At 46.4% G+C, this 20,980-nt stretch overlaps 1 protein-coding gene across 1 annotated transcript in view; it reads left to right on the top strand.

Moving 5' to 3' along the window:
* The first annotated feature begins 3,626 nt into the window (after nt 1–3,626).
* Nucleotides 3,627–20,980, top strand: part of LOC121919786 (dystrobrevin beta-like) — a 206,651-nt gene continuing 189,297 nt past the window's right edge. The window contains 1 exon segment of the mRNA XM_042446691.1: nt 3,627–3,761. The gene's annotated coding sequence lies outside the window, so the exon portion shown is untranslated.

Here is a 20,980-nt window from a genome sequence, read left to right as displayed (position 1 = left end):
ATTATTATTATTATTATTATTATTATTATTATTATTATTATTATTATTATTACCTTCTTTTATTTCTTCCAACACTGCACTCTTCTTATTTACTATTTTGTTTAATTTCTATTTAATTTCTCTTACTTCCTTTCTATACTTCTAATTCCTTCCCTCTTATTTTAGTGCTGTACTGTCTGTCTGTCTCTTTCTGTGTGTGTATATATACAGTATATAATTAACAGTTTATAAAATTATGTATTATTTATTTATGTTATAAATTATATAAATAATAATAATAATAATAATAATAATAATAATTTATTTATAGCCCGCCCAATCACAAGGAATCCAATATATATATATGTGTGTGTGTGTGTGTATGTAATGTATTATTATTTATATATTATTATAGTCCTGTATATACTGTGTGTGTGTGTGTGTGTGTGTGTGTGTGTGTGTGTGTGTATATATATATATATATATATATATATATATATAATTTGTATATTATGTATTTATATTTATAGATTACTTTTAGTCCTGTATATATAAATTATAATTATAATTATATATTAAAATTATATATAATTTATATAATATATAAATACCTAATCAAAGGGGAGGGAAACAACAAGGATGTTATGCTGGGAGTCTACTACAGACCCTCAAGTCAGACTGAGGAATTGGATGATATCTTTCTAGAACAGATGACCACACACTCAAAAAGGAGAGATGTAGTAGTGATGGGCGACTTCAACTATCCTGATATTTGCTGGAAGTCAAACTCAGCCAAATCCTCAAGGTCTAGCAAATTCCTCACTTGCCTGGAAGACTATTTCATGGTCTAAAAGGTGGAAGAGGCAACAAGGGGGTCAGCTATTTTGGATCTGATCCTAACCAACAAGGATGACTTGGTTAATGGGGTGCAAGTGGTGGGATCCTTAGGTGGAAGTGACCACGTTCTCCTGGAGTTTGTAATACAGTGGAAAGGAGAAGCCAGGCAGAGTCAGACACGCATCCGAGACTTTAGGAGAGCGGATTTCAGTACTTAGAGAAGTATTGAGGGCGATTCCATGGTCAGAAATACTAAAAGATAAAGGAGTTCAGTACGGATGGGACTTTCTCAAAAGGGAGATACTGAAGGCACAATTTCAAACCATTCCAGTGAGAAAGAAAAACGGGAGACGTCTCAAGAAACCAGGATGGAAGACTAAGGAACTTTCAACCGAGAAGAGTTTGAAACGGAAGATGTATAAGAAATGGAAAAAGGGGGAAATCACCAAAGAGGAATTCAAAGAAATAGCAGACATTTGTAGGGTAAAGTCAGAAAAGCTCAAGCGCAGAATGAATTCAGTCTTGCTAGAGAGGTTAAAGACAACAAAAAGGGCTTTTTTGGATATGTCCGCAGCAAAAGGAAGAAGAAGGAAACGGTAGGTTCACTGCGTGGAAAAGATGGCAAAATGCTAACAGAAGACAGAGAAAAGGCAGAGTTACTCAAGACCTTCTTTGCCTCCGTCTTCTCAGAAAAGGAAAAGGGGCTCAACCTGAGGATAATGGAGCAGAGGACAGAATAGGGGAATTTCAGCACAGAATAAGTAAAGAGATAGTAGAGGAACACCTTTTTAATCTAAATGAATTTAAGTCTCCGGGACCAGATGAACTCCATCCAAAGGTATTAAAAGAACTGGCAAATGTCATATCGGAGCCATTGGCAATAATAGTCTTTGAGGACTCCTGGAGAACAGGAGAAGTCCCAGCCGACTGGCGGAGGGCAAACATTGTCCCCATCTTCAAAAAGGGGAAGAAAGAGGATCCCAACAATGATCGTCCAGTTAGTCTGAGATCAATCCCAGGAAAGATTCTGGAGCAGATCATTAAACAGAGAGTCTGTGAACATCTAGAAGGCAATGCCATCATCACAAAAACTCAACATGGGTTTCAGAGAAAGAAGTCATGACAGACAAATCTGATCTCCTTCTTTGATAAAATGACCAGCTTGTTAGATGAAGGGAATGCTGTGGATGTAGTATATCTTGATTTCAGTAAGGCCTTTGACAAAGTTCCCCATGATATTCTTGCAAACAAGCTTGTAAAATGTGGGCTAGACAAAGGAACTGTTACATGGATTTGTAATTGGTTGACCGGCCGAACCCAAAGGGTGCTCAACAATGGCTCCTCTTCATCCTGGAGGGAAGTGACCAGTGGGGTCCCACAGGGCTCTGTCCTGGGCCCAGTGCTATTCAACATCTTTATCAATGACCTGGATGACAGAATTGAGAGCACACTTATCAAATTTGCAGATGACACCAAATTAGGGGGAATAGCTAATACTCCAGAGGACAGGATCAAGATTCAAAATGACCTGAATAGACTAGAAAGCTGGGCCAAAGCTAACAAAATGAAATTCAACACGGAGAAATGTAAGGTATTGCACTTAGGCAGAAAAATGAAATGCACAGATATAGGATGGGAGACACATTGCTGAATGAAAGTACATGTGAAAGAGATCTGGGAGTCCAAGTAGACCACAAGTTGAACATGAGTGAACAGTGTGATGCGGCAGCTAAAAAGGCCAATGCAATTTTAGGCTGCATCAATAGAAGTATAGTGTCTAGATCAAGGGAAGTCATAGTGCCAGTCTATTCTGCTCTGGTCAGGCCCCACCTGGAATATTGTGTCCAGTTCTGGGCGCCACAATTCAGAAAGGACATTGAGAAACTGGAGCCATGTGTCCAAAGGAGGGCGACAAAAATGGTGAAAGGTTTGGAAACCATGGAGCCCTATGAGGAAGGACTTAGGGATCTGGGGATGTTTAGCCTGGAGAAGAGAAGGTTAAGAGGTGATATGATAGCCCTGTTTAAATATTTGAAGGGATGTCATATTGAAGAGGGAGCAAGCTTGTTTTCTGCTGCTCCAGAGAACAGGACCCGGAACAATGGATGCAAGCTGCAGGAAAAGAGATTCCACCTGAACATTAGGAGGAACTTCCTGAGAGTAAGGGCTGTTCGACAATGGAATGCACTCCTTCCTCGGAGGGTGATAGAGTCTCCTTCCTTGGAGGTCTTTAAGCAGAGGCTGGATGGCCATCTGTCAGGGATGCTTTGATTTGGATTTCCTGCATGGCAGAAGAAGGGGGTTGGACTGGATCAGGGCCCTAGTGGTCTCTTCCAACTCTATGATTCTATGATTCCCGTCGCCACGGCAACGGATCGGAAGCGTCACTGCGCATGCGCGCTCTCCACAACTGAAGCGCGCATGCCCAAAAAGCGTAGGGCGGGGAGGCGGATGCCAAGGTTCTAGTGCGCATGCGTTCCCGCTCGCCCTTGAGAGGTTTGGAGACACAGAGAAAAAGCGTACTGGGGATCACCGCCCCTTTCCCCTTCCCCTCCTCGGATTGGCTAGGATAAGAGGGCGTGGCTTTTGGAGGCTGAGCGCCCTCCTCTCTCTGGGCGACGCTCTTTCGAGGAGGAGACTGAGATGGCCCTTCCGATTGGTCGCGTTATGCTCCTCCCCTTTCCTTTCCAATGTTCCCATTGGCCTAACGCTTCTCAGGCTGTGCTTCGGATTGGTCGGCGGCCGAGGGCGAGGCGGGCCTTTCGGAGCGTGGGCCGGTTGGATTGGCGGGCGGTGCGAGGGAGCGAGCGGAGGAGCCTCGTCCTGAGGGGAGCGAGAGGCGGCGAGGAGAAGAGCCTCCAGCGGCGCCGGGGGCCGGGCTGGGCCTCGCGCTTGCCCCGCTCCGGAGGAAGGACCGGCCGAGGAGGAGGAGGAGGAGGAAGTAAGTGGGAAGGGGAGGAGGAGGGTGTGGGGAAGGGGCGAAGGCCGGGATGGGGATGGGCAGGCTGGGCACAACAGCCCTGCGAGGGAGCAGGGCAGGAAGGCAGCAAGCAAGGAAGGAAGGTATCGGTGGATAAGGCAGGGAGGGAAGGGAAGGCAGGCGGTTTCGGCAAGGTAACGGAGATGGCGAAGGGAAGGCAGGCAGGTGAGGTAAAGTAGGCAGGGAGGTATGGCAAGGTCGGGTAGGTTAGGGAGCTGGGTTGGTTGGGTAAGGCAAGGCAGATGGATAGGTTTAGGGGGTTGGTCAGGTCAGGCAGGCAGGCTATGGAGGTAGGTTTTGGAGGTTGGTTAGGTCAGGTCGGAAGGTAAAGTAAGGCTGAGTAAGTAGCTTAGATAGCTGGGTTGGTAAGGTAAGGCAGAGAGGTAGGGAGGTGAGGGAGATTGGTTAGTTAAGGTAGGCAGCAAGAGAAGGTAGAGCAGGTGGGTAGGTTTAGTAAGATCAGATAGCTAAGAGGTAGATTGGTCAGGTAAGGTAGGTAGGTAGGTGGGTGAGGCAGGATGAAGTGGGGTAGGAGGTTCGGTTGGTTAGGTAAGGTAAGGTAAAGTAGGCAGGAGGTAAGATAACATCAGGTAAGCAGGAAGCTTAGGTCGGTGGGTTGCTAAGGTAGGGTAGGCAGGAAGGTAAAGTATTCAGGTAGGTAAGGGAGGTGGGTGGTTAGGTCAGGTCAGGTAGGTAAGGTGAAGGAGGCAGGTAGGTAAGGTCGAGTCAGTATGCCACCAAAGGGGCTTCTGGCAGCTGCTGAGGGGTCTTTGCAGAGTCCCCAAGGAGCATCCAGGGGGCAGCTGGCCTCCTCCTCTGGCTCCTCCTGCCAGTGCTGAAGGCCATGGACTTTGTCCCTGTCAAGACACCAGACCCCAAGGACAGGGGAGCTGCTTGAGTCACCCTCAGCCCACCCCCCAAAGGTTAGGCTGCCAGGAGCCTCTTGGCCTGACAGTTGCACTCTGTGCTGGCGCTCCTGTTGCAAAGCCTGCAAGGGCCCATGTGTTGCACTGACTGTGGGGAGGGGGGGGGGTCTGGCCAATGCTCACCAGCCTCTGCCTCTTGCTCCCTGGCAGCTTTCCCGGTCTGTGAGGCCAAGGAGAGGCAGCAGGGCCTCCTCAGGCTGAGGGCTGAAGCAGAAGTCGGGGCAACCAGCAGAACACTAGGTCCTGGGAGTAGTCAACTAAGCCACGCAGAGGCTCCTCTCTCTGAGCTGTTCAGCAATGGAACACACTCCTTCCTCAGAGAGTGGTGGAGTCTCCTTCTTTGGAGGCTGGACAGTCAATCTCTTGGGGGTGCTTTGATTGAGAGTTCCTGCATGGCAGAATGGGGTTGGACTGGATCAGGGCCCTTGCAGTCTCTTCCTACTCTAGGAGTCTGTGTTCCTACAGGGCCACCCATGCTGCAAGTTCTCTATGCAGGGGGCACGGAACAGATGTGGGGCCATGAGAGCCAGGTGGGTTGCCTTTCCTCTGTGGCCGAGCCCCATGAAGGCCCTCTTTGGTTGGGAAGGGGATGAGGGCAGAAGGGCTTCCTTTGCTACAAAGACCCTCTGTGTTATCCCTAAAGTGCCTGGTTTTCTGTGCTGTGCAAAGAAAACCAGTCGCCCACAGGTTAGGCTGCAGAGTTCAAACCCAAACTCAGTCCCTGCCCGGTTCCCTGGTCCGTTACCTGGGTGAATCAGCACCAGTCGCCAACGAACAGCACTGTGCACAGCCAGCCTCTTCTGGCTCCTTCTGCCTTTGGGAAAGGCAGCTAAAGAGAGGCTCAGGGATGCAGACAACCATCCTGGGTCATGTCTCCAAGGGGGAATCTGTGGTTTTGAGTGCATCAGAGTAGCTTGGAGAGCTGGACTGCTTAAGCCTTTCCTGAGTAGCCAGCCAGAACTTTCACTGGCCACTGTCCCAACCCTGAGGAATGAGAGGGACTGATTCAGAGCTTTAGAGGCAACCCAAGCATCTCTGTGCCCCATTGAAAGATGGGCGCAAGCCCTGCCCTCTTTTTCCAATAGTTTTTCTTTTGGATTCTCAAGGAAATTCGTAACTGGTCAGAATTAGTGGGGTCCTGTGCCAACTGGAAGGGTTGCCAGTGCATTGCCCAAGTCCAAGTGCTGGTGAGTACCTTGAAAGCCTGAAATGGGACTGCCGTATTGTGACTTTGCACCTGGTTCTTATTTTTAATCGAGGAGTGAACATGTGAGCGCTGCATGGTGCATAAGTACACAGATACATTTGAAAAGCCTCTTTCTAGAAGTTTACAAATGTGAAGAGTTATACCTGTGTTTGGTAGCTCAGTGATTCATGGTAGCCAAGAATTGGTAGAGACGCCTAAGGCCATCCAGTACAACCCTTTTCTGTCATGCAGGAAAACACCATCAAAGCCCTCCCTGTGATAAAGGACTCTCCAGCCTCCCCTTAAAACCCCTGAAAGAGGAAGTCTCCTGCACCCTCCAAGGCAGCAGTGTCTTCCACTGCTGAACCGCTCTTACTGTTAGGAAGTTCTTCCTAATGTTCAGGTGTAATCTCTCTTTTGGTAGTTTGCATCCATTGCTCTGTCTCCTGGTCTCTGGAGCACAGAAAACAACGTCAATGTGGCACCCTTTCCAATGTTTAAATGTGGCTATCATGTTCTCTTTTAACTTTCTCTTCCCCAGGCAAACATACACAGTTCCCTAAGTTGCTCCTTATAGGGTATGTTCAAAAGTAAGTGGTTCTTCAAACTGTATCCAGAATTTCTATTGGGGAGGAGGTCTGATGGTGGTAGGGGGGTCAAAAGGTATGTTGTTTTGTGTTCGTGTTGGTGAAGGCTCTGATCACTGTGATGTGTTTCCAGGAAGGCTCACTTGTTTGGGCAACTAAACAGTCCAGTTTATTCTGGAGTTGAAAAAGTTTGCAGCACAGATACTTCTTGAAGAGGAAAAGTTATTGGGTAGGATAATTATTCTCACACAGGAGCAGCCTGAAGACAAGGAGAAGCTTGAAAGAGGAGGAAGTCAAGGGACAAGGGATCAGATGCCAGAAGGCAGAGGAAAAGGTGTTGCATACACAGCAGTGCTTACATTTTGCTTTCACCGTAACATAGAAATCATGTATAAGTCGTACAGTACTTGTATATTTGCCATTTCCTCTGTTTTTATGCATATTGTATACGTGCGGTATATCTTAAATTCTGTAAAGCTTTTGACAAGGTCACCCATAATATACTTGTGAGCAAGCTGGGGAACTTTGGGCTAGACAGTGCTACAGTTAGGTAAATTTGTAGTTCATTGGTTGACCAAATGCAGAGAGCGCTCACCAACGTTTTCTCTTCAACCTGGAGAGAAGTGACTGTTGGGGTGCCTCAGGTTTCTGTCCTGGGTCTGATGTTGTTCAACATGTTTATGAAACACTTAAATGAGGGATCAAAGGCATGCTTGTCACATTTGCAAGTGACAGCAGAGGTGGAGGGTAGCTAATACCCCAAAGGACAGGATCATAATTCAAAATCACCTTAACAGATTAAAAAGCTGGGCCAAAACTAACAAAATGAACTTCAACAGGGAGAACTATAGGATACTACCCTTGATCAGAAAAAATAAAATGCAAATATATAGGCTGAGTGGCACCTGACTTGACAACAGATCATGTGAAAGGGATCTAGGAGTCTTAGTAGACCACAAGGTGAACATGAGTCAACAGTCTGATGCCATGGCTAAAAAGGTCAGTGTGATTCTAAGCTGCATCAATAAAGCTATAGTGTCTAGATCAAAGAAGTAATAGTGCCACTCTGTTACCCGGAAAGCTGTGTCCAGATCTGGGCACCACAATTCAAAAAGGATGTTGACAAGTGGGAGAGTCTCCCGAGGAGGGCGACCAAAATGGTGAAGAGCCTGGAAACCGTGAAGCCCTATGAGGAGAGACTTGGGGATCTGGATATGTTTAGCCTGGAGAAGAGAAGGTTAAGAGGCGATAGGATAGCTTTGTTTAAATATTTGAAAGAGTGTCATATTGAGGATAGAGCGAGCTTGTTTTCTGCTACTCCAGAGAATAGGACCCAGAGCAATGGATGCAAGCTCCAAGAAAAGTGATTCCACCTAAACATTAGGAAGGACGTCCTGACAGTAAGAGCTGTTTGACAGCGGAAGACACTTTCTCTGAGATTTTGGTGGAGTCTCCTCCTTTGGAGGTCTTTAAATGGAGGATGGAAGGCTATCTGTCCGTGATGCTTTGACTGTGAGTTCCTGCATGGCAGAAGGGAGTAGGACTGTATGGCGCTTGGGGTCCCTTCTATATGTTTTTGTGCTAGGAATGTGTAGTAAGTATATACCCCCAATGGGTATATATATGGCAGCCAACCAAACATGCCCCGGCTGCCATGCGCCCTCAAGCACAGTTTACACATTTCTTGCCCAGAAATATCTTCCATGTAAATAATTTTGTAATGTTTCTCGTTGCCTTTAGCTGTTGGAAGCTCTAGTCAGCGTCTTTCTGTTTTGGGAGTAGATCTTCATTATTACAATTGTATTTTTTTTCCCCTTTTGCTTCACACATTTGGCTCACCGTCAGGAAGAGGCTGAAATGTGCTGTAATCTAAAGTAGGCACAGTTACTCTGATACTTGGCCCAAAGGCTAGCCATTCCTTAAACACGATACGGTTGCCAGGTTTCGGTGTAGTGGCTAAACCTCTCTGTCTCAAGGGCAAGGGCAGTCAACCATATTGGAGAGTGACTGCAGCCATTCCCCCCACCCCCATATCTTCAGAAAGCTTCCTGAAAGTAAGTGTGGGCAGGAAAGCCCCTTTTGCATTTCAAGGGCATGTGTATTTTTGTGTTGCTTTTTGAAAGCCTTCAGTCCAAATACTAGTCTAGTTGACATATTTTTAAGACGTTTCTTTTCCTACACAATGGCATTCAGATGTGCCCCAAATATCATAGAACCATAGTCCAAGTATGTGAAAGGGGCTGAACATTTGGCTAAATCTGTCATGGAATTCTGCTTTCTCTTTTCCTGACTGCTAACCAGGTTGCTGTGAAAAATAAAAGGGCCAACTACCCGGTTTCCAAGTTCTCCCACTTACCCATGCAGTGTACATATAGAATCATAGAGTTGGATGGGTACTCCAGCCCCCCAGACCCAGTGCAAGAAATCCAGGTAGAGCATCCCTAGCAGACCAAAGGACCCCACCATCTCTTGAGGGAATTCATCCTCTTATTGAATCGCTCTTGCCATCAAGATGTTTCTTCTGATGCTCTTTCCAAATCAGCCCTCCTGTAACTTGAAAGCATTAGACCTGTTCCTACCCTCTGGGGCAGCAGAGAACAAGCCTGCCCCCTCCTCTCTGGGGCAACCCTTGAAGTTTTTAAAGGGGGCAGTCATTCCACCCCTCAGTCTTCCCTTTGCCAGGTTGAACATATCCAGCTCCTTCAACCATTCTTCATGCCTTTTGTTCGCCAAACCTCTTATCTTCTTCATTGCCCTTCCCTGAACTGCTCCAACTTGTCTGTATCCTTAAAATGAGGCACCCAGAACTGAACATAGTACTCCAGATGAATCCTGACCAGGGCAGTATAGGCTGGAACTATGACTTCCCTTGACTTGGAAACTATGGTTCTCCTAATGCAGGCTAAAATATTTGCCTTCTTTGCTGCAGCATCAGATTGCTGGCTCATGCTCAACGTATGTGTCTGAGGAAGTAGGCTCAAGTCTACGAAAGTTCATGCTACCAGCTTCTTTCTCTCAGTTATTATCAAAGATGCTACAAGGGAATGCTATGGATATTGCATATCTTGATTTCAGTAAGGCCTTTGACAAGGTCCTTCATGACATTCTCGCAAACAAGCTGGTAAAATGTGGGCTAGACAATATGATTGTTAAATGGATTTGTAATGGGTTGACTGGCTGAACACAAAAGATGCTCAGCAATGGCTCCTCTTCTTCATCCTGGAGAGAAGTGACCAGTGGGATGTCCAGTGGGGTTTTGTCCTGGGCCCAGGGCTCTTCAACATCTTTATATTTGAAAGGATGTCACATTGAGGAGGGAGCAAGCTTGTTTTCTGCTGCTCCAGAGAACAGGACCCGGAACAATGGATGCAAGCTACAGGAAAAGAGATTCCACCTGAACATTAGGAGGAACTTCCTGACAGTAAGGGCTGTTCGACAGTGGAATGCACTCTTTCCTCGGAGGGTGATAGAGTCTCCTTCCTTGGAGGTCTTTAAACAGAGGCTGGATGGTCATCTGTCAGGGATGCTTTGATATAGATTTCCTGCATGGCAGGGGGTTGGACTGGATGGCCCTAGTGGTCTCTTCCAACTCTATGATTCTATGATTATTGACTTGGATGAAAGAATAGAGGGCATGCTTATCAAATTTGCAGATGACACCAAATTGGGAGGAGTAGCTAATACCCCAGAGGACAGGATCAAAATTCAAAATGGCCTGAATAGATAAGAAAGCTGGGTCAAAGCTAAGAAAATGAACTTCAACAGGCTGAAATGTAAAGTATTACATTTGAAATGATATAGGATGGGGGATACCTGGCTTAAGGAGACTACATGTGAAAGGGACCTAGGAGTCCTAGTAGACCATAAGTTGACTGTGAGTCAACAGTGTGATGTGGCAGCTAGAAAGGCCAATGTGATTCTAGGCTGCATCAATAGAAGTACACTCATCCTTCCACATTTGCGGGTTTGATTATTCACGGATTTTATTAATATGTTCTCTCTAGGCATATCTAGGTCCTCCAGCTCAATTCTGTGGTCAGCTTTAACCAAAGGTTGCACTGAACGACCTAGAGATTCCTAGAGAGACCACTCCACTAGGCATTTGCAACTCTTCCAGCGCAATTCTATGGTGAGTGTCTGGCAGATGTTGATCTCAGAGTTGCACTGGAGGACCTAGAGTTTCCCAGAGAGATGTTCTCTCAGGTGAAGACTTAGTGTTTTTGTTATTTGTGGTTTTTCCACATTCACAGAGGTCCTGTGCCCCTAACCCCAGTGACTGTGGGGGGGATGAGTTTATAATGTCTAGGTCAAGGGAAGTCATAGTGCCACTCTATTTTGCTTTGTTCAGGACTCACCTAGAATACTGTGTCCTTTTGGGCCCCACAATCTAAAAATGATGTTGAGAAGTGTGTCCAAAGGAGGGTGACCAAAATGGTGGAAGTTCTGGAAACCATGTCCTTTGAGGAAAGACTTAGGCAGCTGCATATGTTCTAACTGGAGAAAAGAAGGTTAAGAGGTGATATGATAGCCCGGTTTAAATATTTGAAGGGATGTCATATTGAAGAGGGAACAAGCATGTTTTCTGCTGCTCCAGAGAATAGGACACAATGGAGCAATGGATGCAAGCTCCAAGAAAAGAGATTCCATCTCAACATTAGGAGGAACGTCCTGACAGTAAGGGCTGTTCGACAGTGGAACACCCCCCCCCCAACTCCTTCTTTTGAGGTCTTTAAACAGAGGCTGGATGGTCATCTGTTAGGGATGCTTTGATTGTGAGTTCCTGCATAGCAGAATGGGGCTGGACTGGATGGCCCTTGTGGCTCTTCCAACTCTATGATTCTAACATCCCTTTGATCAACATAATCTCAGTACCTCTTTCTAATGCCCATATTGGAGCCATGATGCAATGTGGCGCTGTCAGCAAATTACCTCTGCTGAAATTTACAAAAAGATTACAATCTGTGCAGAATTTATAATGCTTAAAATGAAAAATGGCTACCTTTTTAAAAATCATATGTGCACAGGCAGTTTTCTGTTGCTAAACACTGCATTGAAGAAGGAAAAACTGTGTGGCTGCAGAGTACTTGGAAGGTGACTGCATTTCCTCTCTGGCAGTTTGGTCTAGGCCTGAAGTCCTGGAAAAAAAAAAGGGGGGGTATCAGACCCATAGAATATGATTTATCTGTGGGTTTATCAAACCTATAGAACAGAACCATACAGTTGAAAGGGGCCTCATGGGGCATTGAATCCAAGTCCCTGCTCAATGCCTGCCCCAGAGGTGTCTTGGAGGGGCCTTCTGCTGTGTCTCAGCCATAGGGAGAATAGATTGTGGAAGGAGATTGGAGAGGGCTTTCTCTGTGGTGGCACCCCAGTTGTGTGATGCTCTCCCCTTGGAGGCCTGATTGGTACTATTTTGCCACAAAGCCAGACTATAGCTTTTCAGGAAAGCCTTCATGCCTACTTGGTTTCATTCAGGCTGCGCACGTGCCATACTTGCACTGTTTTCAGTTGTCATAACCTGTTATCTGGCTTTTAATTGATGAGTGATTTAATGCATGCTTTGTTGTTGTTGTTGTTGTGTGTGTGTCTTCAAGTTGTTTTCAAACTGTGGCAACCCTAAGGCGAACCTCTCATAGGGTTTTCTTGGCAAGATTTGTTCAGAGGAGGTTGTCCATTGCCTTCACATGAGGCTGAGAGTATGTGACTTGCCCAAGGTCCCCCAGTGAGGTTTACATGGTTGAACTGGGAATCGAATCCTAGCCTCCAGAGTCGTAATCCAACACTCAAAGCACCACGCCACACTGCATGCTTCCTGTTATTTAAGTTGATTTTATTGTATGCTGCCCCAAGATATTTGGCTGTAGGGTGGGATATACACATTTTAATAAAATACATATATATAATTAGTACGTAGAGAGATCTTGTAGCACCTTTGAGACTAACTGAAAGAAAGAAATTGGCAGCATGAGCTTTCCTAGACTTCAGTCTACTTTCTCAGATGTATTTGGTGGAATGGAAGCCAGGGACATACATATAAATGAATTGGTATGTGAGGATGTCAGTTCAAATTACAAATCCTTTGTGTATGGAGATGAAGTTGCGGGTCCAGTTTTAACGATGGTCGGTCGGTCGTTAGTAAATAGCTTGGGCTAAGGTCAGCTCTCTTTCCCGCTTTCAAGCCATCCACGCTTGTGTTACGCTGGTCTCTGCCTTACACAGAAACCTTCCCCATCCTTCCCAGCTGGAGTTGTGCTCTTCTCTGTGGTGGAGATTTTGTGGAAAGCTTTGCTGGAGAGGGGTGTTTTGAACCTCCAGCTGAGTGCTTTTTTGTTTGTTTGTGCCCTTGAAAATCAAAGGACGCCTCTTCTACCAGAAACCTCACATCGCATTGAGGGGAGCTGGAGCTCTTTTGGAAGGCGGTAGCAATAATGAGGTGCTTCTCAGAGCTGGAGTATGTTTCCGTTTTATTTGCTGGCTATTCCTTTTCCAAGGCTTGTACTCCAGCTGTGTTTGACCATCTGCTCCTAAAACTGCTGCCAGCTTACAATTTACCTGGCAGTCCAGCATTCAGGGCCAATGTGGCTGACCCTGGAAGGTGTGCCCGTAGGCATCTGAATACAAAGAGTTGGTTCTTACTCTGGATGAGACCGCATGGGTTGCCCAAAGGGAGATCTGAGTAGCCAAAGTGCCACTTTGAAAAGCCACCAGTCACGTGGCTTGCCTATCAGGTGCCCCCCTCCCATGCCACTTTGCTATTGTTGTTATCCACCGAGTCGGTCTTGACCCATGGCAACCCTGTAGATGAGACATCTCCAAGAGTACCTGTGCTCCACTGCTTTGCTTGGGTCCTACAAATTCAGCACCATGATATCCTTTGTAGAGTTCATCCATTGAGCATGTGGCCTTCCTGTCTTTCTTCTTCCCTCCACCTTTCCTAGCATTATTGTTTTCTCCAGTGAGTCGTGCCAAGTACATGATGTGGCCAAAGTACAACAGCCTCAATCTGGTCATCTTGGCTTCCAGGGAGTCTTCTGGCTCGATCCGCCATTTGTTTGTCTTTAGAAGTGTTAGGAAGACAACCTGCTCTCTCAATCCCTGTCCCTCTTGGCTAGTGGCTCAGGGGGGCGCGGCTGTAACCACTATGTTGCGCCGCATAATTAACTCATCTTTTAGGGAAGGGCATTTTCCATCCAGCTTAAAAATGGCCATTGTAAAACCGCTGATAAAAAAGCCCTCCCTAGACCCCCTGATTTATAACAATTATCAGCCTATTTCACTGCTGCCTTTCTTGGGGAAGGTGATCGAGAGGGCGGTTGCCATTCAGCTTCAATCAGTCTTGGATGATACTGATTTTCTAGACCCATTTCAAACTGGCTTCCAGGCGGGCTATGGAGTTGAGACTGCCATGGTCACCTTGGTCGATGATCTCTGTCTGGGCATGGACAGGGGTAGCATGTCCCTGTTAGTGCTCTTAGACATCTCAGTGGCTTTCGATACCATTGACCATGGTGTCCTTCTGGAACGCCTGAGGGAGTTGGGTATCGGGGGCACTGCGCTCCAGTGGTTCCATTCCTACCTCTCGGGTCGATTCCAGATAGTGAGGCTGGGGGACGTGTGCTCCGATAAGAGGGCACTTACATCTGGTGTTCCTCAAGGAGCCATTCTATCCCCCGTGCTATTTAACATTTACATGAAACCGCTGGGAGAGATCATCTGGAGACACGGGGCGCGGGGTTATCAGTACGCTGATGACACCCAAATATGTTTCTCTGTGTCTCCGACTGATGCAGTGACCAGGGATGGCATCTCTCCTCTAGATGCCTGTCTGGAGTCAGTAATGGACTGGATGAGGGAAAACAGACTCAGACTGAATCCAGAGAAAACGGAAGTATTTGTGATAGGATCCCCAGGTCCAGGTCTGGAGATTTGTCCCCCTGTTCTAGATGGGGTCACTCTTCCCCTGAAGGACTCTGTTCGCAGTCTGGGGGTGCTCCTGGACTCGTCGCTCCACTTTACATCTCAGGTGGATGTGACAGTCAGGAGCACCTGTTATCAGCTTTGGTTGATACACCAGCTGCGACCCTACCTGGGCCCGGGGGAGGGGGAACCTTGAAACAGTGGTACATGCTCTGGTAACCTCTCGATTGGATTTCTGTAACGCGCTCTACATGGGGCAACCCTTGTACCAAACCCGGAAGCTTCAATTGGTGCAGATCATGGCAGCCAGACTGGTCACTGGATGTTCCAGGTCCAGCCATATAACACCTGTTCTGCAAGATCTACATTGGCTGCCTATTCACTTCCGGGCGCAATACAAGGTGTTGGTTATAACCTATAAAGCCCTAAATGGCTTGGGCCCAGGGTACTTGGAGGACTGCGTTTCCCCATATAATCCGCCCCGCACATTCAGGTCAGCCGGGAAGCAACTTCTGAGGGTTCCTCCTTCGAAACACTCTGCGACTGCACAGAGGTTGTTTTCAACCTCAGCCCTGCAGTTATGGAACTCTCTTCCCAAAGAGCTCCTCTCGACCCCCTCCCTCGACCAATTTTGGAAGAGACTTAAAACCTTTCTCTTTGAACAAGCTTTCCCCCAGATGTTGTAACGCTTCTTTCCCCCCCCCTCCTCTTGCACCTGCACTTTGGCTAGATTTTGTACGGTTTTTAATCTGGGTTGTTAATTCTTGGTTTTAATGTTGATATTGTATTGTTTTTATTTATCGTTTGTTGTTGCCATGATGCTGTAACCCGCCTTGATCTCAAGGAAAGGCGGGCTATAAATAAACGATTTATTTATTTATTATTTATTTATTATTGGCTGTCCAGAGTATCCTCAGCACTCTTCTCCAGCCCCACATCTCAAAGGAATTGATTTGCCTCCTATCCTCCTTCCTAACTGTCCAGCTCTCACATCCATCCATGGTAATAGGGAATACAGTGGTTTGAATGATTCTAACTTTTGTACTCAGTTGTAGGTCTGTGCATTTTAGGATATTTTCTAGTTCTCGCATAGCTGCTCTCCCCATTCTTAGTCGTCTTATGATTTCTTGACTGCAGTCCCCACTGATCGATATTTGATCCCAGGTATGAGAATTTTTTTACTACTTCTATTTCCTCGTTGTGTAGGTTGAATCTGTGTACATTTTCCATGCCACAACTCACCATAATAACTGAGAAGTTTGCAATAGGCCTGGGGACAGTCCTTGCCTTGGCCCCACTTCATGAGGCTGTTAAGACTCTAAGAAACAAAAGAAGCCCTGGGATTTGGGCACTCATCCTGCTTCGTTGCACTCTCTTGCTGTCCCTTTTTGGGTATTTTATCAGTTGCCCTTTTTCTTGCTGATTTTAATTGTACACCGCTTTTGAATGCAGATATACAGAAAACTATCCTGTAGGTCAGTGCTGCTCAAATTGACGATCTAGAAACCATTGCCAGTCCACAAAACATTGCTACCAATCCATGGCAAGTTTCCTGAAAACTGCAAATTGAATAATAATGTAGGGAAAAAGAGTACTGTTCCCTGATACGTTGGGAGGGAAATTGCCAGCCCACCAGATCAGAGAGCTCGGGAAGTACTGCTGTAAAGCATAGGAGGTTAGTAACAGTGCTTTCTCAAACTCTGACCCGCATCTAGTCTTCACTGAGGCCATAAGCCTTGCTGTGGGCTACTCTCCCAGTCAGTGAGTTAGACAGTGGGCCCCAAACTGTGCCCTGTAAGAGATTTTGGATTTCAGCTCCCAGAAGCCTCAGCCATGTTGGCCAGTCATCTGGGATTCTGGGAGCTGAAGTCCAAAATCCCTTAAAGAGCACAGTTTGGGGACCACTGGTTTAAACCAACCAGATTTAAACCAGCCAACCCTGCTGCTAAGACCTATCTTCAGTCTCTGCATAATATGTCCAGGCAGGTTGTTCTTTAGAGGAGCTTCTGGGCTCCAAAATAATGGAGGTACTGCCTGTGACACACTGAGTCGCCTTTTTGCAGCGATAAAGTTAGTATCAGTTGAGTGGGTCCACTTTAGCCAGGGCCGGAGTTGGGCTTCTGGCCTCTGGCTCCATCCTCTGGGTAGTGAGATCCATGTGAATAGAACTAGGATAAACAGACACTCCTGAAAACTCCTGGAGAGCTTCACATTTCAGGCCTGGAAGCATGTTTCCAGCCAAGAGAATGGTGACATTTAGACCTAGAAAGGTTGTTGGCCAAAGCTCAACACCGATCTAATGAGATGCATTGTCTTGGGTCATAAGCTTTGGCTGGAGTGGCTGGTGGAGGGGGAGGATGAGGATGAATGGGCCATTTCATTGCTGGCAAAGACTGAGCAGTAGGTCATTCTCAGGCTGGACGTCATGCGGGACTAACCGAATGGCAGCTGACCAGGGAGAGGTTTAAGCTCCTTGTTTGCCTCACCGACTCCTAAGCAATCTTTGATCACCTGTTAAGATCTCGCATCAAGCTGTTCAGTCCGGGAGGATATTTCTTGTTTCATAAGTACAAGTGTAAAAATGTTAGGCGCCTGGCTCCAGGTGCAGTTTTCTCGTTCTCAGCTCTTGGGTTTCTTGTCCTCGCTCTGAAAGGGCGCTGTTTTGAGTAGGTGTGGAGAATGGAAGCAGCTGTGACGTTCTGAACAAGCTACTGAGGAAGGTTAGACAGAAAAGCCTGCTGTTGGTGTCAGCTTGGATTCCTAATAAGCTTAGGACAGGCGTGGGCAGTTCTAGGAGCTCCGAGGCCAAAGTTTTGCCCATGGAAGCCGAAAACTGGGGAAGGGAAGCTCTTCTATGTTTGGGTTTTTTAAAAAAAATTATTTATAACATATAAAACACATAAACTAAAACACATATCGTAGCATAATATACATGTTAATTGTTTTCTATTACATGATTATAACCTTACAAAAGTCCCAGTCTTCTTCACACATTATAGAAAATCCTAATACTTCCTTCTGACTCTTCTTATAATCCTTCCTTCCTTCCTTCCATTGTTGCTTAAGCCATCCTATCACCACCGTTCTTGAAAGCATTGAATAATGCAGGGAACTGGGGAGTGCAGCAGCCTTAGCGATGCACTCTGTCCATTCTAGCATAACCATAGAAGATGCAGAATTGAGTCGGGGAGAGGAACAAGCCATTTGCCTTTCCATGATACGGGCAACTGAGGATGCCCTGTACTGCTAGGAGTGGATGCACCACGGCTGCCAGTGAGTAGCCATTATAAATGAAGCTAAGATATACGGGCCCATCTCTGAACTTGACAAGCTTCACTTCCAGAACAATCCACAGACCACCCACAAGAAGGTTCAGCTTGCTCAGACCATTAATCCCTCTCACCCAGTCTCTTCTTTCCCAGAGTGCCTGGGGCAGGTAGATCCCTCTTGGGACAGGCCATAGAATCATAGAATTGGAAGAGACCACAAAGGCCATCCAGTCCAACCCCATTCTGCCATACATTCATTGCCATGGGACTGTTGGCGGGGGGGAGGTCTTGAATATGGTCAATAATGAAACGTGACTCACTCGGGAAGACTGATTTGGTTGCAGGGAAGCTGGGTACACAGTTCAGTTGGTGGAGGCTGTGCTGTCCAATGCTTCCAGCACTGGTGTGATTGAAGAGTCAGTAGGGCACAAGGAGTGCATTGCTTTGATTGCCTTGACCAGTTAAATTCACAGTCCACCTTATGGCTGGAGTGGCCCTCACAGTATTTTGCAGTTATCAAAATATCCCAAGAGGCACAGTTGTAGAGCAATGATTCCCAACCTTTGTTCCTCCGGATGTATTGAACATCATCTCCCAGAAGTCCCTTCTCATTTGGCCACCAGTCAGGAATTCTGAGAACTGAAATCCAAAGCACCTGGAAGACTAAAGTTTGGGAATCACTGTCATAGAAGCAGGCATCGCTTCCCACAAGACAGACTGCCCAACCCTTTTTCAGAATCCAAACCTGAAATTAATTTATGCACAGAGCTTCAAGAAAACATTAAATCCCAGACTAAAGCAGGTGGAATAAAGGGTAGTCCATATCTGTGTCTTTGTAACTGATGTGTATTATATATCAGTATGTTGTTGTTCCCCACTTGATCCATGGGGAGATCCAGATAAGAAATAGTATTATAATATCTGGTCCACTCTTACATGCCTTTATGACAGAGCTGACCCTATAAGATGTCTGGAAGGTTTTGATATCGAACAAATGGTACCTTTCTTTGGAAGGTGTCTCATATTAGTTCCCAATATGAATTGCTGGTTCTGGTGTTAAAACACCACAGTGAAGTCCCTCTTTTGCATGGTAAGGAAGCATACTTTATACTGTCTTGTACCAGCACAACCTGTCTGATCTTGGAAGCTAAACAGCATCAGGCCTGGTTAGTATGAATACCAGGTGGGCTGTAGGTAATATTTCAGAGGCAGGAACTGGCAAAGCCATCTGTACCCATTCCTTGCCTAAGAAAACCCTAGGAAGTCGGCAGGTGACTTGAAGGCATGTGTGTGTGTGTGTGTGTATGCCTTCAATATATATGCGTGCGCACACACACACACACACACACACACCACTCAAAAAGCCCCTCTGGGAATCTGAAGAGAAACAAAGCAAATAACCAACCTGTAAAGTTGAAATGGAAAAACAGAACAGAAAATTAGGGGGGAAAGATATGAAGAAAAATGTATTTATTTAGGTATTGATACCCCTCCCTTCAGCCCTAATGGCTCTCAGGGCGGCTTACAATTATTATTTTTAATCAGACAGTTCCCTGCCCTCAGGCTTACAATCTAAAAGACACGAAACAAAAGGAGAAGGGAATGGTGGAGGGAAAGGGGATGAGGTCCAGTGGTTCTTCTCTCCCTCTGAGGCCTGGACCAAGGCAGATGGATTGGAGGGAGGGCTCTTCCTTCTTCCAGGCTAGCCCTGATGGAGCTGGAAAAGAAAGAAAAACAAGACTCCAGGGCCCTGATGGATCTGCAGTTGATTGCTGCAAGGCATCCAGGCAACTTGGTCTCTGTATCGATTGGAGGGAAAAACTGAAGTGCCTTCATGGCCAAGAACCATGTATGGGGCCAATGCCTCATGAAAATCATAGAGATCTCCAGCTGTCTCTTTGGTCCCCTACAGACAGGCCAAAATAAAGCTGCTTCAGGTCACTTTGGAGGGATGCTGTTTCAATGATGCATGGGTCCTAAGAGTCCAAAAGCTGTGCCAATGCCACGCTCCAGTCCTAAGGACTGCAGTGTGGCTTTGGCGCGGCTTCCGGTCTCTTAGAACACATGAATAATTTAAACAGCATACCGCCAAAGTGACCCAAAGCAGCTTTATTTTGGCCTGTCTGTATAAGCCCTTTGTGTAAACTCTCATGTAATCTCACTCATATGTATAAATACCAAAATCCTAATGGCCACCAGAAGCTGCCCAGTAATGACTGCTTTTGGGTCTCTGGAACCTAGGAAATGGCCACTGTGCTGCCTCAGGGGTTCCTGACTCCTTTGTTGACCTCTCTGATTTGTTTTCTCCAAGTTTTGGCCAGACTCTTTGCTTGGCTGTTCCTGGAAATGCCAGGGATTAGACCTCAGGCCTTCTCTGTAGGAAAATAGGAAGCTGCATTAAAATCAGTCAGACTCTTGGAGGTCTGTTTAAGTCCAGTATTGTCAGCTGAGGCTGGCAGTTGTGGCTCTCTCAAGAAGGTCTCTAGTGGCTTCCTATTCAAATGCCAACCCTGTGTACCTTCTTAGCTGCTGAAATCAGAGAAGATGTTGGGCATGTTCCAGGTAGTGTGGTGGTCATGGGCCGTTCTACCCGGCCCATGTTGGCCTTGTTTCAGGAAAAGAACCATCTCAGAGGGGTGGCATCAGGTCCCTTGGATGCCAAGTGGGGCTTATGGTCTCTTGCTGGAGAACTTAGAAGATGGCATTTCCAGATTGGATATATAAAACTGTCCCACTTACTGCTATTACAGAAGGATTGCGCTCAGCTCAGTGTGGCACCATGCATCTGGGTTACCCACAGAACCCAATCATTTGTGCTGCCAGGATGGATGGGAGAGTTAAGTGGAGATATTCTGGGTCTGAAGTGCAAACACTGTGCAAGTGGTGTGACGTCAAAGGCTGTCATGGCCAGCATCCATAGTTTTTTGTGGGTTTCTCAGGCTATCTGCAAATGCTGGCGAAACGTCAGGAATAAACTCTTCTCAAACATGGCCACATAGCCCGAAAAACCCACAAAAAACGATGTGCAGGTGCTGCCTTGATATTTCTGATGTACCCCAGGCACCCCTATTCTTGAACTCACATCTCGGGCCATTTGGGATCCCTCTCATTTTCCAAGATGAGTTGGCAGAAGCTTAGACCACCTGTCCATAGCTAAAGGCTCCCTCACTTTTTTAATGACCTTCTCAAGAGAGGAAATTCCAAAACAGGGAGGGGGGGGTTGTCACCCTTCTCCTTGGAACTGAAATTATGATGCGAAACCCAAGGGTAGGAAGGAGCAACAGATTTGGGAGAGGAGG

This window comes from Sceloporus undulatus, chromosome 1 (genome assembly GCF_019175285.1).
Source record: "Sceloporus undulatus isolate JIND9_A2432 ecotype Alabama chromosome 1, SceUnd_v1.1, whole genome shotgun sequence".
NCBI classification, from domain to species: Eukaryota; Metazoa; Chordata; class Lepidosauria; order Squamata; family Phrynosomatidae; genus Sceloporus; species Sceloporus undulatus.
This window is presented reverse-complemented; position numbering and strand designations above follow the sequence as displayed.